At 42.8% G+C, this 19,540-nt stretch overlaps 1 long non-coding RNA gene across 1 annotated transcript; it reads left to right on the top strand.

Moving 5' to 3' along the window:
- The first annotated feature begins 4,913 nt into the window (after window positions 1-4,913).
- On the top strand, window positions 4,914-8,943 carry LOC116825234 (uncharacterized). The gene is made up of 4 exons (XR_004373792.2): window positions 4,914-5,177; window positions 5,627-5,725; window positions 7,906-8,067; window positions 8,306-8,943. It is a non-coding gene; the product is annotated as an uncharacterized LOC116825234 (long non-coding RNA).
- The last annotated feature ends 10,597 nt before the right edge of the window (window positions 8,944-19,540 follow it).

Raw genomic sequence — 19,540 nt, 5'->3', positions numbered from 1 at the left:
AGTCCTGCATCTCCACACCCTCTTCCCTTCTCCGTTCCAGCGAGCAGGAATGGCTTCTCCCCACTTCCTCCCTCACTGTAATGCCCAACCTCGGAGAAGTAGGGGCGAAGAACCCCTGGAGCTGCCCCCTACTTGGAAGGTGAGGAGCATGCTGCAGCCCAGTAGAGAGCAAAGTCCTTTGGTCCTAGTGATTGCCTTTTGGCCCACCAAGATTTGGACATTGCCTTTCTGGCCTTCTAGAAAATGTAATTGAATACCACTGCTATAGGTCATTAGCTAACTAAAGATATAGCCTCATTGTGTGTATAACTACCAGTTATGTGCCTAAATAAAAATAGTTTTATGCCTTGTAACTAGGACTGTCTTTAATCACAGTTAACAAGCAATTAACTCAAAACAAATTTAAGAAAATAATCGCAATTAATCGCAGTTTTAATCACACTGTTAAATAGAATACCAATTGAAATTTTTTCTACCTTTTAAGTATATTGATTGCAATTACAACACAGAATACAACGTGTACGGTGCTCACTTTCTACGATTTTTAATTACAAATATTTGGACTGTAAAAAGATAAAAGAAATAATTCACTTCATCCAAGTGCAATCTCTTGGTTGTGAAAGTACAACTTACAAATGTATATTTTTTTTTGTTACACGTCCCTTAGCCCGTGCCGCTTCCTGCAGCCCCCATTGGTCTGGAGCAGCAAACCGCGGCCAGCGGCAGCCATGATCAGCTGAACCTACGGATGCGGCAGGCAAAGAAACTGACCCGGCCTGCCAAGGGCTTTTCCTGAACAAGCGGTGGCCTGACTTTGAGAAGCACTGGTCTACACGACAGCGCTACATTGTCGCAGCGTCACCTATGCAGCTTTGCTGCTGTAGCACATTTGGTGAAGACGCACTGTGCTGCTGATGGAGTAATTATGCTGACAGGAGAACACTCTATCTCTGAGAGGCGGAAGCTATGTCAGTGGAAGAGCATCTCCCACCAACATAATGCCAGTGTGGACGGCGCTTAGGTCACTGTGAGTTGCATTGCTCAAGGGGGTGTCTTTTTCACACTGCTGAGCAATATAAGTTGCATCGACTTAAGCGGTAGCGTAAACCAGCACTCAAGATAGCAACAGCACTCAACCCAAGGTTTAAGAATCTGAAGAGCCTTCCAAAAACTGAGAGGGACTAGATGTGGAACGTGCTGTCAGAAGTCTTAAAAGAGCAACATTCTGATGCAAAAACTACAGAACCCAAACTACCAAAAAAGAGAATCAACCTTGTGCTGGTGGCATCTGACTCAGATGATGAAAATGAAGGTGCATCGGCCCGCACTGCTTTGGATTGTTATCGACCAGAACCCATCAGCATGGAAGCATGTCCTCTGGAATGGTGATCAAAGCATGAAAGGGCATATGAATATTTAGCATATCTTGCAACACTGGCTACCACAATGCCATGCAAATTCCAGTTCTCACTTTCAGGTGACATTGTAAATAAAAAGTGGGCAGCATTATCTTCCGTAAATGTAAATGAACTTGTTTGTCTTAACCTTGGGCTGAACAAGTAGGACTGAGTGGACTTGTAGGCTCTAAAGTTTTACGTTTGTTTGAGTGCAATTATATGTTTTAAAAAAAAATTCTACATTTGTAACTTGCACTTTCACAGTAGAAATCATACTACAGTACTTGAATGAGGTGAACTGAAAATTCCATTTCTTTTATCTTTATTTTTTTAGGGTGCATATTTTTATAACAGAAAATATAAAGTGAACGCTGTACCATTTTGTATTCTGTTGCAGCTGGAAATCAATATATTTGAAAATATCCAAAAAATTTAAATAAATGGTATTCTATTATTATTTAACAAGGCGATTAAAACTGCAATTAAATCATAATTCACTTTTTTAATTGTTTGACAGCCCTAATTGTAACTTTCAGCTTTACAATTGGTATCTCACATTTAAAATCTGGAACTGAAATAATCAAGGTCATTTAACAATAAAATAGTTAACATCAGGCATGCATGTTGGTAAAATAGTAAAGAGAAGGAACTGACTATGCAAAACTGTAACAACTCATCAAACTTAATCCAGCCCCGCTGAACATAGCAATGGAGAAAGCAGTTGTCTAGTCTATTTTTTTTATAACCCATTCAGAAGGGTGTCTTCAATACAGCCTCTTTTGCTGATACCACCAGCGGTAAACATTTTGGATCTTAAATTTGCTGGTGTAAATGAGACTTAACACAGTGAGGACCCAAATCTCAATGTAACCCATTTGGATGACTTTCTAATTATAACACCGATCGCTTGTTGTGATCATTGTTGAAGTTAGCATTATTTGCTCTGATCTGGATAGTAGCTTTATAAAAGGCTTCAGTATATCACTATCGGTATTTCAGTGAAGCAAAGAAGCAAAGACAACCCCCTTTGCATCTTATTAGATCTTTATTCATTTTAAAGTGGACTCCTTCATATTATACACAAACCCTTAAATATTACTGGTGTAACTTTTATTGTGCTAGTCTTTTACAATTTCAAACATCTCTCAGCACTAATTAAGTTGTGCAATTTGTAATTATAGGAACCACACGCGTACGGTGAATGTATCACACTGTCGTACGCACATAATGGGTGTCTGAACAGGGTGAGGCAGCATGGAGAGTACAGTACAGCTTTTTTGACGGCCTTATTTTGCATTTACACCTTCAGAAAAATCAGTTTAAAGATTGTCAATTGATAGGTCTCATGCTTTAAAGGGAAACATTCCATATTATCTAAACCCCGGTTAGGATTATCTGAAATTCAGGAATGTCCCTCCCCCCCATCCAATTTTCTTTTCTAAAATATCAATTTTCCAAATTTGACACTTGTCCAGAGCTGTCAGAATAGATGGCTTGTATTTGTTACCTTTTATCTTAATTCCATATGTCTTAACACATGAGACTACAAATGTTAAGTAAATTGATGTCACTATGCAGTGTCTTACTTTGGGCATATCACTCTTTTTTGGTGATGAAACTAGACTGATCAGTTATAACCTCTTCAATCATTCACACTTTGGTCTTGTCCACACTTGGCAATAGCCAGTCTCATGTCAGAGATGAGTTATCTACAGAGATGCACGGGCCCTTAATGTGTAGACAAGGGCATGCAGTATCTTATACCAATTGAATTAGTCCCATTTATTTCAGGAAATGCTGCTGAATTAAGGTTATTCCTAAGTATGGACATGTCTCCTTTTCTATGGACTGCCACAGGTTCTGTTTGTAGTAGGTGGCAATGGTTATGCATGTTTCTGTGCCAATTCCTGTGGTGTCTGGATGCCATTGCATAAACTTGAAAAAACTTCAGTTCCTTCTTGGAAAAGGAATAAAACTCTTCTTCCCACGGGCTAAAGCCATTTATTTCACAAGTTTCGCATTTCAGTAGTTTATTTCCTAGAACATGCAGCTAGACCTATTTCACAACTTGTTTCTAGGAGAAGACAGATAAGCCAGTCCTTGTACCACACTTTAAGGGTGACATGACTCAGGCTCAGACTATCCCCATCTGACAAATTCCATAGGTAAGAGCCTCTTTAGTCTGTTTCCCTGTCAAATGCTGCTGCTCTGGTGGTGTTTAGTTTCAGAGGTGATCTAATAGGCCCTAGCACATTTAGGGTATGTCTACACTGCAGTGTAAGCCCAGGCTTTGAACACAGTCTCAAGCCTTGCCCTGGCCTCCATCTATACACAAATCATCCTAAGGACCACATGGGCGTGGAGGATCTGAGGCTAAGTCAAGCTGGAACCCAAGTTTCAAACCCTATTGTTTTGCAGTGTAGACAGTCCCACTGGACTCATGCTCTGGGAGTCCCCCAAAAATATCCCACAGCCTACGGGCTGACTTTATTTGTCCTCCGGACAGTCAAGTTTTCCCACACTGCATAGCGAACAAAGGACTAGAGCAGCCACATTTTGAGATGGTACTAGGAAGGCTGGGATACGGGTGGTTGGACTTGAGCCTGCATAATGCAGTGTAGATGGTGGAGCCCCAGGTTGGGACCCAGGGTTCAATAATTCATAACTTGGGGGTTATAAATGAGCACAGATGCCCAAGCCCTAGTTTAACAAACCCAGGGTCAGCTAACTCAAGTTCTACTAACCTTGGGTTTATATAACATTACCTTAGGCTATGTTTGCCCTGCAATGAGACCCCTGCAGCTGGTTTCTGCCAGTGACTTGGGCTCCTGGACCTTGAAGGGTCTGTTTAATTGTGGTGTAGCCGTTCAGGTAGCTGTGGGACCCTCCCATCTCACAGGGTCCTAGAGCTGTGATTTTTAATCTGGAGTACATGCACCCCCTGGGGGTGCAAGATGCCCTTTCTGGGAGTGCGAGGCATGCCAGATTTTTTTTAGAAAGCAAATAATTGAGAACACAAGCACAGGCATGTAAGTACAACTATTTTGTTTCATCAAACCTATGTATTAACGGTATACATTTTTTAATGATTACTGCATTAAATATTAACTGCGAAATTAAAAGAAATATATAATTCTCTCTTTCTTTCTATAGTTATGATATATCTAGGTTTAAAGAGCTGACCTACTTCAATGATTTTTGATAAGGGGTTTGAGAACATATTTTTGAGAACCAAAGGGGTGCAGGCTGCATAAAGGTTAAGAACCACTGTCCTAAAGCGTTTTTGGTCATTTTAAATGAACAATGTCAACTTTCATTTTTCTTAAGCTGAATAACTCTTTAAAAATATGATGGTGTGATAGAGCCCCTTTAACAGGATTGTTTTGGGTCTTGTTTTCTTTAAACCTTCTAAAAAAAGGTGTGGTTTGTTCTGTCTGGTTTTTTGTTTTGTTGTCTTTTCCCTGTGTACTCTACTGTGTGTTAAAACTTTTTTTGCAGGGACCTAAGAACAACATCAACCCTGTCAGAGTTTTCTCCATCCTCCACTTCCCTCTCGTTTCTCTGTACACGCCTGCCTATGCCTCTTCATATTTAATTTCAGCTTTCCTGCTGCTGTTACCAATAAACATCTTGTAGAGTGCACATGTGACCTTCCTGCAGTCCTGTGCCTGAGAGATGGCCTCATGTTTGGGCACAAGCTAGGAAACACAGCTAGCATCAATGAAGTGGTGACACAGAATCTACCCAAATTGCTGATAAATGCTTCAAGTAAACAAACTGGTAAAAAATTTAAGGCAAAATGCACCTTTTCTGTAATCAGATTCCATTGTAATAATTTTATAGGGTTACTAGTAGCAGTAGTAGATACAACATACGTGGGGAAACATAACTTACAGGTTGGCAATCTCCCATTTTAATCAGTGCTATTTAGAGGATGCAAATACCTTGACTCGCTGCTCTAAAGATCACTGGTTTTCCTAACTGGTTCCAGTGACGTCTTTTAATTTAATAAAAATTTTATTTGTCGGTTTTGTGGGTTTAAAAACAAAAATTTAATTTAGGGTCTCTGCTACTTGGCACTTCCCCTTTCAACAAGATAGATAGAAATTCAAAGTAGAGCTCATGGCCAAATGAATGTATGACAACGTTGTCTAACCAGTAGGCTATAAATGCAGTAAACACTCTGCAGCTTTTACCCTTCTATTTGAATCTTTATTCTGTTTCCTCAGGTACTACAGAGGTGCGTGTGAGATACAAAATCTGCACAGATGGATGGATCTGTCATTGCAGGCTACTAGGCAATCTTTCCTTGGAGCTGCCAAAAGACTGTAGGCAACTAGTGATAAGAGTTGAAGTTTGCATCAGCTTGTGTTTTCTTAACCAGCTTCAGTCTCTGTTCTGCTTCCATTAGAAGCATCCAGAGCAAAATTGTTGTATATTTTAAGGCTTACTGTAAATATAAATAACAAGCTAATTCATTGCTTTGAGTTATTGGCAGAGACAGATAAAGGAAGGATTAGTCTTAAGTACAGCAGTTTTATTTGCAGCCCTGTTTTCATCAACTTGATAATGTATTTTCCTGCTTGCTGCTTTGCCTCCTTCTCCAGCCCCCACCAGCTGAAAGATCAAGCTTATGCCAAATCTTCTCTGAGGAAGGTCTTTAAATTCTTAAGTCCCCTTTTCTTTCACCCTTGGAATCCTACCTGCTTTAATGGCTTACACCCTGTGATTTACTGGCCCATGTAATGTGACGCATGCTCAAGGAGTGGCGTCAACTATGAAATCCAAAACTGCCATTCAATTCCATAGGGACAGGATTTCACCCCTAGTTTCTGCTCACCACATCTAACAAAGTCTAACCTTCATTTCTAGTACCATCCATACATGTGGCTTCCCACCTATGGGAAATGGGAAGTTGTAGGCATATGCAATGCTATACATTTTTCCCCTCCCAGGCCAATGGATTAACAATAAACAAAAAATTCACACTAGTACAGCTGCTACTTTATCTACAGCTTATATCTGTTGTTGCCTAAGATAAGTATATTCTCTGAGTCAGGTAGGTCACCCAACCAGTTTACACTGGCTTGATTCTTGGAAGACGTGGATTCTGTTCTGCACCTTAGTCCTGACTTGCTAGCTCTCTTGATTTCTGTTAAGCACAGGGACTGCCAGCTCAAACCAAAGGCGTAATTGTTTTTTGTGTGTGCTAACAGCGAGGATGAAGCTGTCCAAGTTCATTTTCAATTGCGACCATACAAAATTTAAATCCAGGACTTTAGTGTTGAGGCTACTGTGTCATAATCCACTAAAACACATCAATGGTCTGAAATCTGCCGCTGTTTTAATGGAACTTGTTTTGCAGGCCACCTCTTAGGGCTCTTCTATTGAAGCCCTCTGACATTCTGGGCGTAACTTAATGAGAATGTCCTCACTTACCTGCCTGTAATCTGAGATCGTGCCTTCAGTCCTGAGTGTGAAGACTGAGTAACAATCTCCCAAACATGTTTCACTGCCAGAACCTATTTGATTGGAAGCTGCTCACTGTTAATGTGTCAGAAGTATCTTTCACCCCAGGTCCTTCATTTCCAGAAGAAATAGCAAAAGCAAAGTCTGTCAGTGCCAGATATTTTGGTCTTCAAACAGCTCCACCTGCACTCTCAATCCTCATGTCTTTGCAAGGGGAGCATGTGTGTAAACAAAACATGTAGCTAGGACTACGGTGTAAGAATCAAATTAATATCTTTATCATATTAGAATGCGTCCGTAAGGAAATTCTTATTAATTTTATTCACTGAAAGAATCTTCTAGTGAAGTGACTTGCAACCTTTCTATATTGGAATCCCATGTTACATCAGAAAAAATATATGGATATTCCCTCTTCCTCCTCCCTTCCCCAATCTAGCCATAAAGAAAAGGAGGGTGATCAGATCCCCTGAAATATGTTTGAGACCCACCCTCCCAGAGCTATGATCCATCCAGCTGGTTAAGAAAACACAGCTATGCTCCTGGCCCTAGTATCTGACTGCCTTACAATTTCTAAAACCGAAATGCACATAGTGTCTCTTCTCTGCAGTTCTAGGCAGAGAAAGTTTGAGAATTATTTTTGGAAAGCCAATTCAAAGAAGTAATTAATCCTTTTTAGTACTCTTGCACAATAGTGTGACTGTATTGCGTGAAACATGGATGTTATTTTGTTGGCTGCTGTGAAGTTAAAGATTCACTGTGTTGTTTTTCCCCCCATATCACTTAAAATGAGTGTTTAGTTAATTTAGCGATTTATATTTTACTGGAAGTTGAGAAGAGGAACGGTTTGAACATCACATCCTGAAGCATCTTGTCATCTCTGTGATTGTTCTTTATTAATATGCTTCATGGGTGATCGGCTGTCTTTATTACTTGCATAAGGCTGAATGTATTGGCTGCCCTTAAGCTATTTTCAGTTTGACTATGTGTATGGTATTCTGGGGTTCTCTTTTTAATCAAAGCTGTGTCTCCCTTTCTCCAGGAGGTGCAAAACTAAGTCAAGGCTTTAAACTGTAATTCCGTGAAGAGACAACGGTTGAGTGACTGCATCTAGTGTAAAGTGTGGCTACTATAGCGATGAGGCTGTAGAAATACTTCCATGGATGAGTGGCCTAGAGATGAGAACCGTGAAGCAAATAAAGAGGTATATGGCATTCTCACATTAGACAAGGAAAGGGGGAATTGTTTAACAGTAAGCACGATGCTCTTTGAGCTCAGTATGCTATCCTGCTCATGAAGGTCCCAATATACCATCTTTCAGCCCCTCTGTGCTGTTTACTACTTTGTAAAATGGTGGCAATAAGGGGTGCTAAGAATAATTGGTGGTTAAGTGCTTTGAGCTCCTCTCATGTATTTGCATTGGGGATTTTTTTGATCCTTAGGTGGTTCCAAATGTGGAATCCTGTGTGTTAAACTGAAGCTGAGAAAGTAATGATTGATTACCAGCTCTTCATGAGTCTGAGTTGTCCTTCACCTTTAACAGATCTGCAAGAGGAAAGATTAAAGTGAAGCAGAACTACTGACTGGCTGCTCTAAGCAAGTATACTCTTACCTCATAAAAACTGTTGTTCTTTCCAAGTGTTGCTCAAGTTCAGTTCATTTGAAGAACCACAGGTTGGAGTCACAGTGATTGCGCGTTGGGGTGTTTTGTTCTTTTGTTCGTTTTTTGTAAATCCATTATTACTCCACAAAATTGTGCCCTGTTAATCCATGTTAATAACTGAGCAATCCAAACTGGTCATAGATGAGCCATCACAAGTGTAGACATGTTAGTGCGTTGTCCTAAGTGTTCTGATATGTTTCATTTTGGATTGGATTAGTCTTACTGTTGTGATTCTGATTCATGATCAATTTTGATATGTTTAGAGGCAAACAAGTGTATTAAAATAAGTTTCTGTTTCAGACATTAAAAGTCTCGTCAGCGGTGCTGCCCAGCTAAGGCAGGCTAGTGCCTACCTGCTCCAACACCACGCTGTGCCCTGGAAGCAGCCAGCAGCAGGTCCAGCTTCTAGGCAGGGAGGCTATGGGGCTCCGCATGCTGCCCTGCCCCAAGCACCAGGTCTGCATGCTCATTGGCTGGTTTCCTGTGGGCAAGAGTCGTGCAGAGCCAGTTACATGCCTCCGTCTAGGAGCCGGACTTGCTGCTGGCCACTTCCGGGGCGCAGTGCAGTCCATGGTGCCAGGACAGGCGGGAAGCTTGCCATAGCACCCCTGCTGCGCTGCTGACTGGGAGACACTGGAGGTAAGTCCCCTGCCCCAGCCTTGAGCCCCCATCAAACCCAGAGCCCCTCCTCCACACCAAACCCCTCATCCCCAGCCCCACCCCAGAGCCTGCACCCCCAGGCCAGAGCCCCCTTCCACACTTTGAACACCTCATTCCCAGCCCCAACCCACAGCCTACACCCCAATCTTCTGCCCCAGCCCTGAGCCCTTCCACTCCTCAAAACCCTCATCCACAGCTCCATTGGGTCGCGGGCATCAACAGTTTTCTTCAACTGGGTCCCCAGAAAAAAGGTTTGAAAACCACTGCTCTGGGCACTACCACAAGATATATCAATAGGCAGCCCATAACGTGGGAGCTCATGTGCTTAACTTATTCAATAGGAGTTTGATGAGTTTTCCTCTTAAAGACACCTCAATATCTTTGAATTTCACATCCGTCTTATTAGCTTTTGATAATTTAAAATTACTAGAAATTTACAGGGGGGAAAATCTTCAGTGAAGATGTTCAGAGTCTTTCAGTGGAGAGTGTGATGTTCTTTCCAACTGAGCACAGGGGTTGCAAATCAAACTTCTGTATTTGTAACTTGGAAATGGAGAATAGACTTCACAGATGAAGACATCAGTTTATGCACAGCCTCACATCTGCTTGTGGCAAACACATGTTGTTTTTATTTTGTTGTTGCTGCTTAAATGAGTTTCAAATGCCTTGAGAACTGGGTAGTTCTGAAAGATAGGATGCTTGTGGATGTTCATTCTACTGCAGCTTCCCTGAGGTGAAGGAAAATTGGGAGAGGCTGCAAGGTCTGGAGCAAACATCTCTAACAGCTTTGCCGTAAATGGAAGAAAATATCTCATTCTTTTCTCTTTAAGCCTGCTTCATGTCATCTGAAACTCTGCCTTTGCTGTTTGTCCTAGCTCTGTGTGTGGCTGCTGCTTTTGGACACAACGCGTCTCTTGCACAACACTTCATGTTTCTATATGTCTTGCAGTGTGCGAGTGTTAGGGATGGCTGGGCTTGAAAGAAACCTCAGATCAACACGTCCCTGCAGTCTAGACCATAGTTTTCAATCTGCCAAAGCCCCACCACACACACATTCCTGCAGGAAACTTAAAATACAAAACTAAGTGACTCTTCAACTGAAAAGTGTCCACACAGGGGTTTGCCCTAACTTAACTAAACTGGTTTAATTAAACTGCTGAATGTTTTGTGTAGTCAAGACCTGGGAATGCCCTACTGCCTATTCCCTCCCACTTACGCCAAAAGGATGCGAGTGATAATCCCAGTTAGTGAGCTACCATATGGGGAAGAAAGGCAGCCTTGCATCAGCTGGGACCTAAATATTTAGCATGCATTCTGCAGACTGTTTATCTTGCTGTGATTCTACTTAATTGCTCAATTCCTTGTTTAAAAAAAAAATTTAAAAAAGTTGGGCAATCCTTATGCATACTCCACATTTGTTTTCAAAACTAGCTCTTTCATTTCCCCCTTTCAAGCACCATAACAATATTTGATTGTAGATGAGCGAAGAAATTCTGAATGTTACCATAACATTGAGTCACTCAAGCAAATAGTAACCAAATAAGGAAACAATGCAGTGGATTGAGAAATTTTGGAAGCCGTCATATTTTGACATTTTTATTTAAAAAAAAAAATCTAGATCTGTATTCAGTAGAATGTGGAATGTGTTGTTTTCTGTCAATACCCACTAGCCAATGCAGCATAAACGCAAACATGCCCATTTCCAAGTTTTAGATGGACATTATGCTTTAATATGTGCACAGATTTGGATGTCACTTAAATGCCAATGATCTGAAAATGTGGTGTTTTACCTGTAATGAAATGTGGTATAATTTCCTATTTTTTATAACCTTTTTCAGTTGCAATTTTTGATGGAGGCAGTGACAAGAAAAAATCAGTGGAGTCAGTTCCTGCTTCTACTGTTTTTTTCTTTTTTGGGTTGGTTTTTTTTTTTTACGCTTTTCATTTATATTCATTTTCATGTTCTCAAGGTGGCAGTGTCTGAGTTTCAAATACTGCAAGGGGTAGAATAGGAGGTGCTGATTTGTTTCAAAATTGTTGTCTTTGGATTTTTAATCGTGGAAACATTTGTACTAGTCTGAAGTTTTCTAAAATCATGTTTTTACAAACATATTTTTAAACTTTGAGTCAAATGTAAATTCACTGTGTTCCTTGAAACTAGTCTGTGTTCTGCCTGAATCAATATCATGCTATGTTGTCCCACTTCAGAAGATACTTTCCAAAAATTAGATTGAGGGGACTGAGTCTGATGCTCAAATTGCCATTTTTTTTAGATCAGAATGGCATTAAAATGTTGATTTATCAAAGCTTTTGCATGAGACTCTTTGGTGCACTAGAAAGGGTTCAGGTGTCTCTTATTTATACAGTATCATAACCATGCAGAGCCAATATAACACTGTCCCTGCACAGAGGTACTTGCAGTCTAAGTTTGGCTATTAATTGTTGGTTATATAAGAAAGATGAAAACGAGAATTGGGCCAAATGGAAACAGGGGTGGAGGCTTCTAACCATTTGTTGTGACTAGTTTCTTCTGGGTCCAGCTTGTTAGTGTCTTCAACAATTTGTTACTTCTTTAACAGTTGCTACGAATTTATAAGATTTTTCTGTACTCTGAAGTTGGTCCTCAGCCAGACTGAGGAGTATGTTTCACTCCTTTAGCGAGGGGCTCTCTGACATATCAGTTTCTTAATTTCTCACATAATGTGTTGCTTTTTGTTCTCTTTAAAATGTTTCTGGTTCATGCATGTGGGTGTGGGCTTTCTTCCCAGTCTCAGTGAGTAACTGGTGAGCTGAGACCTAATAGCACCTCTGTCATAACGAAGCTTGTTACATATTTATGTTATGGTAGCTAGCCCCACACTGATATCAAGATCCCATTCGAATAGGCACTATCCAATTTCTGTCCCAAATTGTTTACAGTCTAAATATATGAGAAAATAAATATTATCACCCCCATTTTACAGGAGAACCTTGAGGCACAGAGATTAAGTGACATGACCAAGGTCACACTGGAAGTCTGAAGCAGAGATGGGGGATTAAACTGAGATTTCCTGAATATCAGTCCAATACCTTAGAACCAGCCTTCTCTAACATTAATTTATGAATTGTTACTGGTTGAAAACCGCCAGAGTTCACATGGTGAGTTTAGTTTTGTTTCAGTCATTTTACTCTATCTGCTTCTTCCTGTTTACTCCCACACCAGTGTCCAAAAAAAAATGGAAATATCCTTTTCGTTTTGTGCCAGCATCTGTGGCAGGAATTTTCCAAAAGCCCCTGTGTAGCAGATTGGAAATGTAAATAGTAATATTCTCTGAGGCCTTACCACACCAGTAGGGCTTGGGATTTAACCGATTATATTAGAATTTCAAGTATTAAGCTGTTATCTCAGACCTGTTTTAAACTACCACAGGTAGGTGACTTTGGGTCACACTTAGACAGTTATTTGGGATAAAGCAGGTGAAATGGCCTGTGGCTTGCCACCTTCTGTTGTGAGCCCATCAAATCCTGCAAATTGAGCTGGATCAGAACCAAGTAAATCCCAGATACTGCAGTAAGTAGTATTGGTTCAGTGGAGGGAGCTCTTTCCTCTGAGACCATTCTAAACTAATGCCCCAGAAGAGTGGCAGGATGCCCTGTGCTGGTCTCTCTTGGCAACTTTTTCATAAGAATAGGAGGCGTTAACCTCACTGTGGCCAAATTACAATCCAAAACATTAACACTCTGCAGTTTCCTATGGATGCAGTTCACCTTCACTTCTACTCATAAATGACTCTCTAGTGTTGCTAAGTTTGTACTGTCAAACTGCTGCTGCTTTCCATCCCACAGGTGACTGCAGTTCACTGGGGGAGTAGAAAGTGTGAACCCCCTGTGTACCTCTGGGGAACACTTAGTCACCAATGTTCGGAAAGTAGTATGAGAGTCTGATCCGAAAAGTGCCGCGAGTGTACAGTATTACTGGTCATTATTAAGTGGATAGATGAAAAAATTTTATGTTAACTAAAGTTTGAGTTTCGTGTTTATGTACCACCTGATGGAACATCACCAACCTCTGCAAGGAGGGATGATTTGACTGGCCTACAGGCTTTAACTCTTTCAAGACTGAAAAGACACAGGATTTAATGTGGTTTAGGTCTGACATAAATGTGATCCCCACCACTGATTAGCAACTGTATAGAATGACACTCATTTTCACCCACTAGATATGTGACTTCCAGGAAGCCACGTGATTTTTTTATATATACCTTAGTGCCTCTGTCAGCTTAGAAACTGATCATGTCCATCAGAGGCAGCAGCCTTGTACAGCAACAGCCTAAATAATAAAGGGACTCCCATGCTTGGCGAGTGTGCTGCTTTGCATGAACCACATGCTAACTGATATAATCAGCTTAGAATGAGCTCATCCTAGTTCAGCTGCGGAATCTAAGGCCCTTATTTAAAAAACAAAAATGGATGTGACCTACTGGCACACAGGGCTTGCAAGCCAGGGTAGTGAAGGGATGATGGGTTGTCAGACTGGTGTAATCACTGCTGGGCCAGGAAGAAGGATCCTTATACTTTGGCAACAATGCCTCACTTTTTCCCAAATTCCAGTTGCCCTCTTACCTCCCAAGCCTTTTCTACAGAGCCAGTAGCTCCTAGGGAAGGGGAATGTACATCCCTGGAACACACCAGAGACTGCAAGAGGGAGAGGTGATAGGCATGGTTGATGAGGTGAGCAGGTTTGGGGCATGCCTGTAGGAAATTTGCAAGCAGAATGTTCGGGTTCATTGTTTTGGATGTGGTGTTTCTATTTTAATAACATGGGATTTTGCCTCTTATAAACCTTTAACACTCAGAATTACTGGTAAATTGACACACTTTTTGCACAATTTCTTTATTTTGTCCTAACCTTTGGAAATGAGAGGGCGGGGGGGGGAAGCATCCCTGGAAGAAGTCTTTGCACCACCTCCTTAATTTTTTCCTGCTATAGATAAGTCACCTTGTTAGTGCCCATCAAAATTTTGCAATGGTTTCACTTATGCATTCAAATCGCATGCACTTAAATAACTGACTCTATACAGTCATGCTGTACCAGATTCCTGCAAGAATGTACTGCTTCTAATTTAGTAAAAATGACTCATTAAAATTCAGTTGCCTCATTTTCACTGGAGACAAAGATGTAGTGTTTGTCTCCCTGTTTCCGCCCCAGACTGGACTTGCCAGGATTGCAAGTTGTTGCAACTTCTCCATTATGGAGACCTGAGAAGGATCAAAGGACCCTACATAGGCACTTACACACTTGTCTTCAAGGTGTCTAGAGATCACTCACCAGTTTCACTTTTGACTGAGCCACTAAAATGCCTTTACTCTAGATCTTGCCATTCATGATTCTCAAGGCTGGTCTGAAAAGGAAAATGCCTCTCCTGGGTGAGTCGTCGTCATTGTGAAAGTTCAGGAGGTTTGTGGCCCAGCATTTCTATTGGGCCCCCATTTCTACTTTTCTTCTTCTTAGCTCTGCTCCTCCACAGCTTCCTATTTATTGCAACATAGCCTATAGAAGAGGCAGAATCTTGAGTGCAGATGAGTCACAATGCTGCAGGTCCAGAGGCTCCCTCACAATCAGAGAGCAGCATATGCAACATCCCCTAATTTAAATAGTCTGAGCAGCCCTCTGAGGCCTCTGCGTGGCCCCTTGCCCCACCGCACGCCAGCTGGCATCATTCCTTTGAGAAATTCTAACAGGAAACAGAAAGTTGAGTTTACAGATGAATTATCCACACTAAACTGAGCAGCTGCATTTGCCAGAAGAGAGATCTCTATTGTTTTGAGGATGCCAGTTAAGCTGGTATTGCAATCTAGGGCTGTTCAAACCAAACTAAAAGCAACTGACTGGTAATAGGAAAGTGAATTTAAAATCCATTGAATTCCTAAAGCCCTCTGATTCAGAAATTCAGATGGGTTCGAATAAGAGCGCAGAGGGAAATGAGTACCGTGTGTGATGCATACAAGATGAGATCAAGGAAGGATTTTACACTTCACATTGCATCTCCAGGATTTAAAGATGATGAAACATCCAGGAATACATCCAACCAAAATTGGCAACCCTATTGGGGTCTTATTTCTCATTGGCCCTGTTTAGGTCTTTAGCATATGTTAGCAAAAACATGTTACTTACCATGTATATCCCCATTCAGTACCTACCATATGCTAAGGGCTAATGTACACTGGCAACATGAAAGTGCTGCTGTGGCAGCACTTTAACGTGGCTTGTGTGGTCGCAGCAGAGCGCAGGGAGAGACCACGAGGGGTGTATCATTGTCTCCACCAGCGCTTTACAGCACTGAAACTTGCTACGCTTATGGGTGTGTTTTTTCACACCCCTGAGCAAGAAAGTTGCAGCGCTGTAAATTGCCAGTGTAGACAAGCCCTACAATTGTGGTGTTTTTAAACTAGTCCATCCTTGGAATAGACAAGCTCTGAGAGTGCTCCACAATCCCATGAGATTGCTGCTAACTTGAAGAGGTTGGGGAGCGGTTTTCCTAGACAACTTTGTAAACACTCAGCATGATGTTCAGGGGAAAGCTTTTGCATACAAAGAGTATCTAATCACTAGACTCCATCATTAAGTGGCCATATCACTAAACAACATAGCTTCCATTTAAAATTTTGGACCTGACTCAATCCTGCATGATTCACTCCACTTTCACTCCCCAGAGAGACAGTCTTGCGCCTTGTCTGCTCGACTCATGGGAACCTGGTTGCAACACTTGTTGTTCCCTAGACTGATTACAAATATGGCTCTAATGTGTAGTGTGGGATTGGACCTTAATGGCGGCAGCAGTATTTTGTAAACATAAACAAGGTCCTGTTCACTACAAACTGGAACCAATTTTGTAACCGAGGCCGGGAACTACAATTATATTTTCCCTGATATGCTATATTTGGACAAACCCATATGCACCTCTGTAAAACACCCTCTCCTGCCTTCCTCTTGGGATAGAGCCATATGAGAAGCACCAGTTGGCAAAGATGATCATGAATTATGAAGCTCCTATCTCATTGAAGGGGTTTGATGACACCATAATCTCAAAGCCCAAACTCGGGGTGGTTAGTTTTGGCGTTTCTAGGGCCCATGGAAGAAATTTCAATACTGTATGTTAGCAACTCTTGATTTATTTTGAACCTTCTGATATTTGGTGTTTTTCTAAAATCCCCAGCTTCTGCAATCAGGAAATTGCCTCAGATTCCATCTTCCATTTAAAAAAACTAGTAAGTGTCTAGGCCTGATTGCTGCAGACAAAAGCTTGATAACATGAAGTAACTACACCTTTTAGAATCCAGAAAACAAAAGAACCCCAAATTATTTAATTGATTAAAATATCTGACCTTTGGGGCCTGCCTCCTGATTTTTAAAGCTTTGAGTTGCTAATAGAGCTGAGTGAAATTTTTCAGACAAAACTTATTTCACTAGAAAATGCAAATTTGGGTTAACCGAAACATTTTGCAGATTTGTTTTGGTTTAAAAAAAAATCTGGAAAAATAGAAACATTTTTGTTTTGACACTAAAGAAATGAAACTTCAATTTGAAACCTTTTTTTAGCTTTACTTTTTAAAACATTATAAAAATGCAAACAAAAAACTGAGGTTGAACAAAATGATTGGTGTGACCCAAAATTTATTTTATTTTATTCAGTTTGGTCAGCACAACAAAGTATCAGTTATTGCACAGCTCTAGTTGGCAATACTGCTTTAAAATGATTGTTTCAATCATCCTACTGACCCTCCATTTGCCCTTGCTGCATTCCCTTTCCTCGTGGCCTCCACTACCTTTTAAACAGCTCTTATATTGCCGCCTCAGCTGCCTTTCCACACTGTGATAAAACTCTGGTTCCTATGTGCTTTTCATTCCTCCTGCCATGGAGCAACCTATGCTGTTGTTGAGTCTTTCAGGGATCAGTTCTTTGTTGTTGTTGCTGGAGTCTTTGTATAATAGGCTGGGATGTTTTTATTATAGATACTTGCATTTCTATAGCACTTTCCCCCTAAAGATCTTAAAGCATTTTACACACATGAATGAAACATCACCACGTTCCTGGAAGATGGGGAGACTGAGGCACAGAGGCTGTGATGTACCAGAACTGAGACTGGAACCCATATCTTCTGTCTGCCAGTACTCTGATCACCAGATCATACAGGCACTCACCGTAGCTTACCATTCTGTACCCAGTTTTTAACCATGGGCTCCTTTAATGGCACATCCCAGTGCTACATATGAACAGCTATATTAGCACGTGCAAATGCACATTTTACGTCACCAAAGTCCAGAACTGGAAGTTCTTCGAGTGCTTGCTCATATCCATTCCAGTCAGGTGTGCGCGCGCCGCGTGCACGGTTGTCGGAAGACTTTTGCCCTAGCAACACTCGGTGGGCCGGCAGGGCGCCTCCTGGACTGGTGCCACTGTAGTGCTTGATATATACCCCTGCTGGCCCATCCGGCCCTCATTCCTTCTTACCGCCCGTGTCGGTCGTTGGAACAGTGGAGCGCGGCTTAGCTGATCTCCACCTCCCTAGCTATTTGCTCGTTTATATAGTTATTGTGTATATAGTTAGATTTTCTGTAGTTCTAGTTAACTTTGTTTTAGTAGTTATTGTAGTAGTTTTTGTATATAGTTAAAGAGGATCGAGGCTTAGCCCCTTCTCCTCACCCGGTACCGGAGCCCATGCCCAGTTCACCAGGCTTCAAACCCTGCGCGGCCTGTCATAGGCTGATGCCCACAGGAGACCCTCACGACTCCTGTTTAAAATGCTTGGGCGAATCCCACCTCGCAGACAAGTGCTGAATTTGCAAGGCTTTCAAGCCCCAGACAAAAAAGGAACAGGACATTCGCCTGAAGCAACTTTTGATGGAGGCGGCTCTAACTCCTCCATCTTCGGCACCGTCTGCGGCACTGGGGACAAGTGCCTCCTCTGTACCGGAACGCACAGCTACAGTAAAGGCTCCTCGGCACCAGCCTTCACCGGCCCAAGCTTCTGCCGGGCACCGCTCCCTGTCCCCAAAGAGCAAGAGGCATAAGACTCCTGCAGCCCCTGTATCTACGCCGCAGTCAAAGCGTACTACCAAGTCAGACCGCCCGGCACCGCCAACTGCCGTGGCACCGCAGACCTCTGCACCGTTGATTCCGGTCTCACAAGAGCCATCGAGTCCGGTGCCTATCAGCTGTGGTCGAGCTTGTCGTGCCCTCTACACTGGAGACTTTCTCCACAGCACGAGAACTGATTGCCTTGATGGAGCCGGAGCTGCCTCAACCCCCGGCACCGCCGGTGCAGGTTGTTCAATCATTGGGCAAGCCTGCCATGATGAGGCCATCTTCACCTGGTACCATCAAACGTTGCCGGTCACGCTCCAGGTCCCGCAGGCACTCTCGGTCCCGCCATAGATCCTGATGCCGCTCACAGTCCCGGTACCACGCTCCATCTCAGTACCGGTCGTACTCGCAGCACTGCTCGAGATCCCAGTCGCCGTCCCGGTACTCTCGGCACCGGTCCAGATCCCGACACCACCATACCTCTCGCAGCCGATCTCGGTATGGAGATTCAAGGCACCGGTCGACCTCCTGGCACTGCACTGGTCGCAGGTCCCAGTCCCCCTCTCGGCACCGATACGACTCCCGGTACCGTTCTCCGATACTGTGTAAAGAAGGATTAACTGTATGCAGAGACCTGATCCAATCGGCCTCAGCTCCCCTGTGGCCTTCTCGTCACCCATCCGCCTCATCCCATGCAGACAGTGCTTCCTATGGGGATTCGGAAATGCATACCCATGGCCCGGACCACGGACCTCATCAGTGGTCCTTTTGAACACCTTGGGCTTATCATCAAGCTCAAGGCGAACCGGCTGGCCCATCATGCTCCGGTCACTCGGAACACCGCGTCCCAGAGGCCACTGTAAGCAGACCTCCCCCGGCCAGTACAGAGGAAACAAGTACCCACACACCGGAACCACACGATCTTACGGCTCCAGAGGTCTCCCAGGATCAGGAGTCAGTGCAGGACCCACTCGTCCCTGGGTTGTCGTCATTCTCTTCTCCGGATGAGGCAGTAGCGGGGACATCATTGTCGGGCCCACCTCCGATTGACCTCAGGTCACATCAGAACCTTCTGCGGCGTGTTGCCCAGAATATTAACTTACCGGTAGAGGAAGTTCCAGAGGTGGAGGACCCGGTGATAAGCATTTTTTCTGCGGAGACACCAACCAGAGTGGCTCTCCCCTTCATCCGTTCGATCCAGGCTAGAGCAGACACCATCTGGCAATCCCCAGCATCCATCCCACCTACAGCCAGAGGGGTCGAACGGAAGTACATGGTGCCCTCCAAGG

The sequence above is a fragment of the Chelonoidis abingdonii genome, chromosome 5 (assembly GCF_003597395.2).
Source record: "Chelonoidis abingdonii isolate Lonesome George chromosome 5, CheloAbing_2.0, whole genome shotgun sequence".
NCBI lineage: Eukaryota > Metazoa > Chordata > Testudines > Testudinidae > Chelonoidis > Chelonoidis abingdonii.
This window is presented reverse-complemented; position numbering and strand designations above follow the sequence as displayed.